This window comes from Phascolarctos cinereus, unplaced genomic scaffold (assembly GCF_003287225.1).
Source record: "Phascolarctos cinereus isolate Bilbo 61053 unplaced genomic scaffold, phaCin_HiC Scaffold_2;HRSCAF=192, whole genome shotgun sequence".
Classification (NCBI taxonomy): Eukaryota; Metazoa; Chordata; class Mammalia; order Diprotodontia; family Phascolarctidae; genus Phascolarctos; species Phascolarctos cinereus.
In genome coordinates, this window is record NW_027555625.1 from 400750432 (window position 1) to 400763686 (window position 13255).

Genomic DNA, 13255 nt, shown 5'->3' on the forward strand with positions numbered 1-13255 from the left:
AACATTTAGAGAAATAAAAATTAAACAACTATAAGGTACCAGTCCAAACTTATGAGATTGCTTAAGTTGGTACAAAAAAGAAAATGGCAAATAATGCAGAAGATATTGGGAAATGTGACTTGGAATAATGTCTAAAATGTTATTAAACAGTGTATGCACATTGCCTCAGAAATACCATTAGTAAAGTTGTATACCCTGTGCAAATCAGAGAAAGAGAAAAATCACTTATATGTACAAAAATATTTATAGCAGCTCTGTTTGTTGTGACAAAATATTGGAAATTGAGGAGATACCCATCAACTGGAAAATGTTAGAATGAGTCGTGATATGTGAAAGTAATAGAATGCTATTGTGCTTTAAGAAACAAGAAGTAGGATGGTTTCAGAAAAAAAAATATCTGTGGAAATGTATGAATTTATGCAAAGTGAAGTGAGCAGAACCAGGAGAACAATCTATGTAGTAATATCAATAATGTGAATATAATCAACTTTGAAAGATTTGGTAACACTGATTAACGTAATGACCAACCCCAGTTATAAAGGATTCATGATTAAACATCCTGTCCATCTATAGAGATAGAGAACTGATGGAGTCAGATGAAGCATCTTGTTTTTTTCCTCTTTCCTTCTCTTTCTTGCTTTTGGAGTGGGGAAGAGAGGTAGGGAAAATAGTTAATGAAGAAGTTTGCTTTGCTTTGCTATACATATTTGTTAGTTTTTTAAAAGATTTTTCTTGCCTTTTCAATGGGTGGGGGAGAAGGTGGAGAGAGAAAATTTGAAAGTGAAAAAAAAATTAAAAAATATTTATGCTTTAAATAATAGGTAATAAGAAAAAAATCATTGCAATAAGTTTCCCTGCGAAAGGTCTCATTTTGAAAATATATAGAGAACCAATTCAAATTTATAAAACTCAAAACAATTCCTCAAAGGAGAGTCAAGACATAATCAAGTTGGTCTTTTTTTCATGTGAGAAAATTTATTGATGCAAAACAAACGAAATAGAAAAAAATGGAACTATGCTAGTGTAACATTCTTTCTAGGGCTCACTGCCCCAATTCCTCATACAGTGGAAGGTAGAGTCCCTAGAAGAATAATTAGTACTACTTTCCCTGTAATCCTGAGGAGGTATGCTCTTTGAGCCCCCACCAATATGCTTCCCAATAACACACAGAAAACAGACTCAGTTCTTAGCAAATATAGTTATTCGAATGGATGGCAAGAAGAATAAGGAATCATTCCCTAGTCATGCCCACCCCAAACCTAGAGTGCACTCTCCTATAAATACACAGAGTGCATGAGGATAGAGGGGACAAAAACTGAAAGAACAATGGAAGTGAGTACATGTCACCAAGGCAACTCACATCTGGAATTTCAGGACTAAGAGTTCAGTTCAGAGCATGGTGTAGTGATTGATGAATAACTTTGCTAATTCAAGTTAGGATGGCTTTTTGGAGAGACATAGCCATAGAACTAAAAGACATCTCAGAGGCAATTTGTTTCAATCTCTTTTTTTTCTTTGTTGTTTTTGTTTGTTTGTTTGTTTGTTTGCAGATAGGAAACTGAGGGCAATGGAGATTAAGAGACTTTCATTGTTCCTAATGTTCTGTATTGACAGATTACAGTTTCTACAGCTTTCAAAGTTGTTCATTTTTTAGAGTGTTGCTGTTATTGTACAAATTGTTCCTCTGGTTCTCCTCATGAGATTTTTAATAAGTTTACTAAAATATGTAAATTTGTTTGTGTTATACTATTAATGTTACAGTATAAATTGTGTGGGGTTTTTTTTTTGGTTCTGCTTACTTCACTGTGCTTTTGATCATATATGTCTTTCCATGTGTTTTTGAAATCGATTTCTTCATTTTGTACAGTAAAATATGAATCCATCACATAGTTTATTAAGTCATCAGTGTTGACCTCCCCCTAGTAAGCAATACATTGCCTGAATATTTCAAAATGAGAAATTCCTCCCCACTCCCAAAGTGAGGTAAAACCTAATACAAGAAAAAAAAGATCTTGTACTGGGGTCAGGGACTGGATTCCCTTCTGTAGGAAATCTCCAAGCAAGTGTCATGGTCATGGTCATGCATGTTCTGGGGTTTCTGCAGCCTCATCTGATACTGGCTCAATAGTTAGAATATTTTTCTTCTTGGAGGAGAGGCCAGTGGAAAATATAGGCCAGAGAGGCTCTAAAAAGGAGCTGGTGAATGTATAGATGTGACATCTACTGTCTGCATCATAAAACACTACATCTCTTGCCTCATAATGCAAAAAGATCGCCACTTTATAGATCTTCCTTGTTAAGGGAATACACATCCTAGGTATGGGGCAAACAATATACTTACTTTGTCTTAGACTCAAAAGCCAATATCCAATAGAAGATGGTGAAACCTCTCCAATTCTTTTTACAGAGTTCTTACAAAGACCAACATCCCATGCAGAACTGTTTCCCACTGTAACCTCCCAATAATGTTTCCCAGACATAGGTTGCTAGCACCACAAAGCTCAGGTCTCTCCACAGTAGGACACAACTTAATCTGTGCATCTTTTCTTCTCATTGTTTTCATATCTGTGGACAAGATGATTCTAGAATGGGCAGCTTCAGGATCCATGCTGATTTCCTCACAGAATTTTCTCTTGATCATATATCTCAGCTTCCAGTTCCTCATCATGTGAAGGGTGAGCAATCTGAAGGATTGTGCCATTGTCTCCAGTTGTCAACTAGGCCAGAGAGTCTTAATGTAGTTCTTATTCTATTTAGGATGTTGAAATCTAGGCTTTGAAGTCTTTGTAGTAAATTGATGGATACATCTTGCACAGAAATTGTGACCACATTCCATATATGTGGCACACGTGAAGAAATCTAAGCAGATGGGGCATTTCAGCTCTTCCCAAAGATTTGAAATGAGATATGAGGCCATAACTTCTAGTGTTTCTGGTTTGGGCCTTCCTGGGTTTGGAGCTCCGGGTCAGTTTCCAGTAATCAGTTTTTAAAGGAAGATATTCAAGCCACAATCATACAAAATGATCTGAATTATTAATAATTAGATAAATAAATGCACATTGAAGCAACTTGAAGTTCCATTTCATTGCTATCAGACTGGCAAAAATGACAAAAGACGAAAATGCAGACACTGGAGGGATGCTGGGAAACCCTATGCACTAGTGAACTGTTGGAGAAACTGAATTCGTCCAATCATTCTGAAAAACAACCTTTGACTCTTTATATGATTACAAAGTCTATATCACCAAACAGATAAAAAATGAAAAGACAAAGGAATACACACACATATGTACATACATACAAAATATAGTAACTCTTTTCACTTTAACCAAAAATTAGAAACTAAAGGAGTGTGGTTTTATTGGGGATTGGCTAAATGATGTGGTAGGTGGTGTAATGGAATATTATTGTAATATAAGAAATTATAAAATAGATAATTTCAGAGGAAACTGGAAAAACCTTTTTGAATTGATAGAATTAAGTGAATAAAACTAGGAGAACAATTTATTCAATGCTCACCACATTATGCAGAAAAAAAAACAACTTTGAAAGACTTGAGAACTCTAATCAACATGAGAAACTACAAGTCCAAAAGCAAGGAAAAACATGCCATTTACCACCCGACAGAGAGGTGATTAACTTAAAATTCTAAAAGAGACATACATTTTCAGACCTAGCTAATGTGAGAATTTCTTTTGCTGGATTCTATAGATGTGTATTAAAGATATTTTTTTATTTGCTCAATGAAGGGTAATAGGAAGGTTTGATTAGTAAAAGTACATCTTGTTTAAAAAAATTAAAGAAATTTTTAAATGGAATAAACAGTCAATAAAGCAATATTAATATTAATTTTTAAAAGCTAAAAGTAATCATTTGATTGCATCAAATTTAAATGCTTTTGCTAAAGTGGAAAGAAGGAAACTAATATGTATTAAGCACCTAGTATATGCCAGGGCATAGATCAGAGTCGTAGTCATGTAAGTGGAGAGAAGTGGATCGATATGAGTGATTCGGCAGAGTTAGAAATGATTAAGGTTTGTCACAGGAAATGGAAAATGACTTAACTGAATAGCCAAGGATGACTACACTTGCAAACCTGGGTGATTAGAAAGATAATGGTTTTCAAAACACAAATAAGGAATTTAGGGATCGAGGACTGCTTTGGGGAAAAGATAGTAAGTTCTGTTTTTTGTCATTTTGAGTTTGAGAGGCAAATGGATAATCTAGTTGGAAACACTCAATTGGTAGCTGAAATGAAAGAGCCTAGAGCACAGAAGTGGGACCAGAAGTAGATATGTAAATTTGGAAGTCATCTACACAAAAACAATAGTTGAGCCAATGGGAGCTGATTAGGCAACTGAGGAAAAGCATTTATAAAGAAAAGAGAAGAGGGGTCAGGGCAGTGATTTTGGGATACCCAGATGGGGTGGAATAAGGATGATGATCCAGCGAAATAAAAGGATAAATAGATATTTCATTCTACAGCTTCATCCTGCACTACAATAAATAACAAAGTTTATGTAACCAAATAGTATTGAGTTTTTGCATCTTGTTTATGGATGATAAATTGTAGACAGCTTCATGCTGAACATTCCCAGGGTTCTATAGAAGTCACCCTTGAATGTCTGTATCTTGAATTCACTAGTGAGGTTAAATGAAACTTCCATAAACAAAATTTCAAAATGCATTTTATTACACAATTTTAAGCTTAATGAACCCTTGTAGACAAAAATTATACACACAATTCTGTCTCCAGATTGTGTGCAAAAAGAATTTACCATTTAATAGGAAAATTTTCACCCCTTTCATGCATTATAATGATAATGATGATGAATGGACGAAAAAGTATTTATTAAGCAGTCGTTATGTTCTAAGCACTGGGTACACAAGTTGAAAAAAAAAAAAGCCCCTGAGCTCAAGAAGCTCACATTTTAATTGGAGGAGATCACATATATAATAGGAAAGACTGGCAAGGCAGATAGAAAGGATCAGCAGGTGTTAAGTTATAGCCACATAACAAATTATGAAGCCTGGTGGTCCAGAAGATGCAACAGCAGACAAAATGGTAAGGCCTGTCGTTCCTTAGGGAGCAGTGTCAGGGCTGATTCTGTATAATGGTTTAGGGAACTCCATAGCATGGTAGATGGCAAACTCTAGTTTATCATTCTGCCCACCAGAAAATGAATATAGCTCTGTGTATCATTATTCAAGTGGAAGGCAATGTACATCTTCATCATGGATGATATAATTATAATGATATTGATAACAAGAGCTCCCCTTTAAGTAACAATTTAAGGCTTTCAAATCACTACTCTGAATAATCCTGTGAGAGAATTAGTGAAGGTATTATCATCTCCAACTTATAAATGAAGAAACTGAGGTTCTAAATAGATTCTGAAGTGCCCTTAATTATATAGCAAGTAAGAGTCAGAGAAAGAATTTGAACATAGATCCTTGATGTTTTGGAGAAAGTACCATATTTGGAATCAGGAGGACCTAGGTTTGAATCTTATTTCAAACACTTATTAACTGTGACCCTGAGGAATTCACTTAACTTCTCTGGTTCTCAGTTTCCTCATATGTAAAATTAGGAGGTTAGACTTGATGAGCTCTAAGGTCCCTTCCAGCTCTAAAATCTATAATATCTAAAAATTCTTTGTCCTCTCTATTATGACACGTAATCTAGTTTGGTTTCATTATTTGAGTCATATATGAACTCACTTAAATTTAGGAATAGTAAATTATTTCAGAAATTTCTGGAGATACGTTTTAGTGGAATAATACAGTATCTCCTGATAATGGTTCCTATTTTAAAATATCTTTAAAAATAGATCAATAAAGATATGAGTTAATGAAGATAACTGCCTAATTGGATGATACTGAATTCAACTGTCATTAAATCTTGACCAGTTAAAATGTCATAATATATCTCCAGACATTTCATAACACACACACATATACACACAAGCACACACATATGCTTATAATGATTTTTGTATGAAATGGCTAAAATTTTGCAGCTGATTATTATTTTTCTAGACCTCTACCTTTTCTAACCCAAGGTTTTTATTCACATATATTTAGAGGACATTTCAGTAACAGTAAAACAAATTCTTTGCTAGTTCCTGATATCCCATCATGAAGATCTTGCTTCCTGGTCAATACAATTATTTTCCTTTTCTTAAAAAGGCACATATTTCCAGAGAAAATAATTTTTGACCTAGATCTATATCTCAATGGTTAGGAAATTAAACTTCCATCATAGAGTGAATAACATAGAAAAAGACTACTAAAGAACAAAATACTCACTAGAGGAAATAAACATAAGCTTTGAATATTCTTTGTTTTTGGAAATTAAACTGTCCCATCTTGGAAAAACCATGAGGATCTGTAATTCAGATATGTTAAGTGTAAGTCCTAGTGGAAAATATTGTCAGAATAAGATTGGCTGGCAATGGACACTCCTCTAATGGAAGCCTTAGATGCTATAAGACCTGAATAATAGAGCATTGAGCAAAGCTAAACGCACAGCCTTCAAGCAAGTGTTGCAGTAAGGACTGACTCCTCACAAACATACCTCCAGTGATGGTGGGGGATATGAATTATGCATGAAACACATTTCTCAGCTTTTTACAGTTTTCACTGGAGCCTGCATTTCAACACTGATTGCAAACGGCCCATGAATCTATCTAAAGCTAGAACTGCCGAACAAAAGCTACTGTTGCCCAGGACAACCCTAGCTTTTAAAGCATGTAAGAAAGAAATTGTGTTTCCTGCAAATTTTACAAGGGAATTTCTGTGACATCTCCCACAACTCAAATGCTTCATCTATTTTGTTTGCCCTCCCCCTTACCTATTTCTCAAAGATGTTTACAATGCCATTATTTAAATGCAGGGTAGTATGTGATTAGATTACATGTGCATTGAGACATCTCATCATACCATTTATGTTATTTTTTGCGGGTCTTTGCTCTTGCTGATTCAGGGAATGCTGTTTTAAGAAATAGCCAGATTTCTATGAAACTGGTGATAGAGCATAAGAATGAGCCACATAAATTGAATAGTTCTGAAAGAAAGTACATATAATGCAGTAAAACACTGGGAAAACTATCAAAACAAGTGAGAGGATCTTCTTCCTTGGAAATTAAGATCAAAAGAGTTTATTTTGTTCTCTTTGAAATTTAGGAATTTAGAGATCGTATAGCCAAATGGATCTTAACCATGTAACCGGAAGGAAAGGTCCTCGGATAGATTTCAAGGGATCCTTTAACTTCGATGGGAAAAACAAAACAAAACGACCTTACATCTTTATTTCTATCAGCCTCCGACTAAAGTTAGTGCTCCCTTCAATTGTTTATTTTTTTTTCCTGAGAAAGGATCTCTTGGATTTATCAGAGTAACTGAGTTACACAACACAAAAAAGTCTAATCTTTATTTTACAAATGAAGAAACTGAGGGCCAGAAGGGTTAAGGGATATATCTAGGATCTTGGGATCATGGACTTAAAAGGGAAAGGAATTTAAGAGTTATACAGCCCAACTCCTTTATTTTACCATTGAGGAAACTGAGTCTGAAAAAAAAAAGGGGTTAAAAAAAATTCACACAGGGTTGCCAAGGGTAACAAAGCTAGTAAGTATATGAGGTAGGTTTCAAGCTAAATCTTCCTGACACTGAGTCCAGAGTTTTGTCTCCCACATCATAATGCCTCTCAGTGACAAAAATGAGATTCATATGCAGGCCATTGCCAAACCTAGAGTTGTTTCAGCATTATGCTCCACTGCCTCTTTCTAGGACAGCTTAGTGACCTACTAAGTAGCACTCAAAACTGAATGTAGGCATTGGTTCCAAATTTCAAGGTTTTCCATCTACAGCCTACTTCAGAGACCAGTCATTTCCTATCCAATGAGATAGTGAGGCTTTTTGTTTTATGTCGTGTGTGTGTGTGGTGTGTGTGTGTGTGTGTGTGTGTGTGTGTGTGTAATGTTTGGTGCTTACTTTGCCCAGCTCTTTTTTACTCTCCAGTTAACAAAAACACTTAGTCCTTCTGCCTGCTGCTAGAACCCATCCTTTCCTATCCAAAAAGATAGGATTTTTGTTTGTATTCTTTTATTTCTGTGATTTGGTGTTCCCAGAACTTTTTGAATTTCTTCTTAAAAAAAACAGTTAAAGATACAGAAAAGGGATAATCTTTCTTGTAGTTAATCTCATGATTTTTATTCTGTAATCTTAGTTTTGTAGACACATATTCTTGCAAGCATGAAATTGTTGCAGCTATCTATTTGGAAGTTTGGGGAAGACTTTAACTTTATAAGAGGCACCAATAAACCCTACTGCAGTTATCAAAGACAAGCGAATAACTTCATTCTAGAGTATGGATTTTTTTTTTTTTGGTGCAGCATTATTACTTAGATTGGTAATTACTTATTTTTATGTGTTTTAGCAACCTATTAACAAAGAGCTAATTGAAGAACAAGAGATATGTATCAAGTTATTCCCTAACTCTTACTCCCCTCTTTTTTAAAAAATAATTGTTTCTCCTCTTAAGAAAACATTATCTTTCTCACAGATGGTCACCGTGAAGTATTGTGGGAAATTAACTATACTTGGCTTTTTTCCTGAGTTTTCTACTAAGCAACTAGGGCCTTTAACCTCAGAAGTATTATTTAACTTTTCTCTGAATGCCCTCTTAATCAACAGTAGAAGGCTTCACAGTTGGAGAACTCTTTTAAGTTCCCCAAATACTATTTTACTTCCTTTTTATTTTTTGTTTTAGATATTTAAAATATCACAGGATAATAAACTATACAGAATATGTATTATGAAGCCAAAAGTCCAATGCAGACCTTTCCTAATAAAGTCCAGGTGATCCTTTTAAATGATCTTAGTTCAATATTTATCCTCAATTTTCCCATTTTTCATTATTTTCAGTTTTTTTAGGCCACCTCCAGAATAGTGCATAGATAACTGGCCTAGGAATCAGGAAGACCTGGATCAGGAGGAAGTCCTTCCTCTGAAACATACTGAAACATACTACACCTTAAGGAAGTGACAAAATTCTCTGGGCCCTAGACAGTTCTCTAAGGTTGAAGGTTAAAGAGCAAGTGCCAATCTGCATTGTTAGAGAGACTTTGCTCACTGGGAGTTCTCCATGCCAATGAAATCATAGGCTTACCCTGCTGTTCCCCATCTCCCCCCAAAAAGCCACCTCATGTTTTTGGAACCAAAAATAAATGAATTAATGTTGCTATAGAATGTGTCTTTTTAAAATTTTATTTTGGTCCATGAATTTGGATTGTTGTTTTTGTTGTTTTGTTTTATTTTACTTTTTATTCCCTCCCATGTTTGTTATAATTGTGCATCTATGGATATTTTAAGTTATAATCTGTGATCACCTTGGACAAATGGATTTAAAAACACTTCCAATAAAGTGAAATTCAAAAGTCTATCAAGATAGTATTCTTCCTGATTGTTTCTGCCTTATTAATCCTTGGTTTCTGTTGTCATGCCTCATGGAGGACAGTAGGCGTAACACACAAAAAATTTCAGATGCACTCATAATTTGCAATATAATTGATGTGCCTATTTCGAGAGCAGTTTGTTAGCTGGTGATGATCTGCCTGCGAAGATGATAGAAAGTTGATGAAAAACCTTGCCCCTTTGACAGTACATTTCTTTGTTGTCATGTGGACTCGGAGAAAACTTCAGATATCTGTAACTTAGATTCTGGCCTATCTGAGTTTCAACATGTAGGAAATATCTTAAGTCTTTATTAACCAGATTCTGATTAGTTGCACAGCATTCCAAAATCTATACATTATGAGATAAACATTTTAGGGGAAAATCTGAATGAGGAAATATTGATTGGTTTATAAAATTAAAAAATGTAAGTGGCACAACAGGAGATAAAATTCTTCCTGCTTCACATGTTCTGAAGTCAATGCCCAACACAGTCACTGTGGAAAAAGGAAAGTTACCTGTGTTCTAGTCTTCTGGGGCCTTTTACACTACCACATTGGGTATAATTTGCCTTGTTATCAAGAAACAACAGTGTCTAAGAGAGAAAGAAAGATGCATCTCACTTTCCCAGTAAATTATTAATGCAGCAGGAGAAATCAACATGAATTCTAGCCCATACCTTTCAGCCCTCCTCTAACATTTATAAATTGCTCTCAGTCAGGACAATAAGCCTGGTACAGTGTAATCCTCGAATCTTGAAAACTACATTTCTCAAGATATCGAAAGGTTGGGGGGGTTTTCTCTGTCTCTTTTTTTCAGAAGATATACCTTGACCATCTCTCAGATGACATTTGCTTTCTTGCAACATTTGTCATATTAAGCATTTACCTTTTTAAATGCCTACCTTAATTTGAATAAAAATAGATAACCTTTATATAGTGCTTTCCAAATGTTATCCTATTTGATTCTCATAGCAGTCCTATAAAGTAGGTTCTAGAAGCATAGGATTACTGGCTGGGAGGGATTTTAGAGACCATTTCATCCTTACAGATGAGCAAACTCAGGCAGAGAGGTTAAGTGATTTACCCAGGGTCAGACTATTAGTACCTGCAAAATTTGAATTCAGTTCTTTTGGAGTGTTTTATCCACTAGGAAAGCTGTCTCTTTGCCTGTGTTAAAGATTTCTGTATTTATCCACTTTTTATCTTCAGAATTTGGGAAAAACCCTCTGATACTCTAATATTACTCATTTGTCTTAATTTTTAGAAGTAAGCTGTTTTACTCTAGGTCTTTTCAAATAATTCTGCAGGCTTAGATGCATTTTCTCCCATCTCTATTCTGTGTTGAGGAATCTAAGTCTTGATTCAGAAAATGATTGAGCTGTAGGCCTATGGGATTCAAAGATAGACATGAGCTAAGAGATTAGATTCAACCCCCTCATTTTAGAAAGAAGGAAATGAATCCTAAGGAAATTAAATGATGTGCCGAAGACAAAATAACTTATAACTACCAGAGGCAGGATTTGCACCAGGATACTCTGCTTGATGCATCTGCAACTCTTTCCACTACAGCAAGTTGGTGTGCTGTCCAACTCTGAGGGGAAAAAAGACCTGGTAGTCCAGTACTCTTCACCATTTTCTGCCTGACCGTGGTTTTGTAAACTTAATCACCCTGTCTCTTTGTAGAGGAAAGTCTGGTGGCATGGAAAGCTCCTTTTTCCCCTTTGCCACTCATGAACTGGATTGGTCGCCTTGGGCACTTTTTTATTTCCTATTTTAGTCTTAATTTTGTCATCCAATAGAGTAGCTTATGATTTAATGAAATAATAAAGGTAGAAGGACTTGCCACCAAAAATTACTACAGAAAGGCCATGCATCATTGTTAGCAATTTCATCCCCTAACATTTATTATTTTTCCCAAATAGTCAACCTTGTTGGCCTTTTCAGCCAAAGTCATTAGTGTTGGTAAAATCCTCATGCAAAGTAATATCTCTATGATTTTCTTGCTTCCTCTAGATTGGCAAATTACAATCATGTGATCTCTTCATTACAGCTAATATATTTAGTGCTTACTCTTAATATTTTATTATTCCTGCTTCCTCATTATCATTATCGAACATGTAAGAATGAAATTTATATCCAAGAAATCTTACTAAGGACTTTCTCCACATGCAAGAATTTAAGGTATTAGCATTATTATTTCTCTTCTTTTCTGAGTTCTTTCACATATGTTAACTCACCTACCCTCACATATCACTTTGAAATAGATCTAAAATATAGCGCCATCTATTTGAAACAAATTTCCTAGCTCCTCTCTGAACATGCTTCAATCAGTATGTTTAAGAGGTGGTAGAAAACACATAAAATATTATAAGAATATGTACTCACAGGTGAAAACATCCTAGAATCTGTTAGGCAAGGACCACCACTCCTCTGTGTCACAACAAAGGTCATGAATTTCTCTGCCTTCTGAACTTCCAATTCAATGGTTTTATGACCTCATCTTGGGGTCTAAGAATCCAGAACCTTGGCATTTTATAGAACGTCTCCCTTTGTGCACACAAGTAATCCAGCACCCACTTGCTCATAGCCTGCTTTTACCCATTTTTCTCCCTCCCTTTTCCTTTCAAAGCACAAAAACCTGCTTTCACTTTAAACATTTCTCACTGTCCTCATTTACATTTCAGAACTAGAATATTCTCCTGCCTCCACACATTCAGGGATCTTCACCAGTCTGACAGTTCTTAATTTGATCTTGTTTTGCAGGTCATGAATTCAATTTCTAAATGCTTTACCGTTTTTGGTTTTCTCAAATAGAATAATGTTATATCCATCAATTGTTATCACCTTATCTGCAGGGTTTTTTGCCTCCCATTTTCCCTGATGTAACCTGAACCAGGGTCAACCTCTGCAAAATCTACTTCTTGCTAATTAAGTCTGACATCATTTGATAATATCAATAGTATTAAAAAGGGGGGCTACAAATACATCTCCTAGGGATTTCACCTGGTATTTTTGTAGGTACTGGAAGTTATCTTTGGAATAATAAGTAAAGCTAATAAATTCTTTTAATATGCAGGTAAGGGAAAATGATTCATGGGGTAGTTAGCTTCTGCATTTATCCAACGTGTTGGCCCTTACCACTGAAAAGATGTCTGATCACCCTTTTAAAGAGCCTCTGGTGTAAAGTTGTATTAATTATGTGTCTCTTTAGAGTACAATATGCTGAGTGTGTGTTCTCTGGAAAGATCACCTGATCCCCACTCTGAAAGCTGAATGTTAACATGAAGTAAAGAGTAATTTAAAAGCAGGTAGGTGAATCTTGCATAAGATTTCTCCTCACTTTTTAAAAATCAATTAATATAGATAGACAGCTAGGTGTTAATAATATTGATGGACAAGCTAGGTGTCACAGTAGATAGAGGGCTGGGCCTGAAGTCAGGAAAACACTAGCTGTGTGACCCTGAGCAAGTCATTTAATCCCCATTGGCCTCAATTTCCTCATCTGTAAAATGATCTGGAGAAGTAAATGGCAAATCTTTCCAGTATCTTTGCTGCAAACCCCCCCAAATAAGGTCATAAAGAGTCAGATGTGACTGAAACAAGTGAACAAATTGATAGACAATTATATAATGAGTAAAAGTTATTTTGTAAGTTATTCCCTAAAAGGAAGGGAGGAAAAGAAAAGAAACAAGCTTTCATTAAGCACCAACTCTATGAAAGGCATTTGGTCCTGAACTTTAAAAATATTATCTTTTTTGATCCCCATGACAACCCTTGGAGGTTGCTTTTATTTTTAT

The 13255-nt window shown here is 35.2% G+C and overlaps 1 long non-coding RNA gene across 1 annotated transcript in view; it reads right to left on the reverse strand.

The window, feature by feature from the left end:
• LOC144455663 (uncharacterized) overlaps positions 1-11915 on the reverse strand; it is a 75442-nt gene extending 63527 nt beyond the window's left edge. Inside the window, exon 1 of the long non-coding RNA XR_013484384.1 lies at positions 11844-11915. This is a non-coding gene — a long non-coding RNA (uncharacterized LOC144455663). The remainder of the gene's footprint in view (positions 1-11843) is intronic.
• Positions 11916-13255: the final 1340 nt, after the last annotated feature.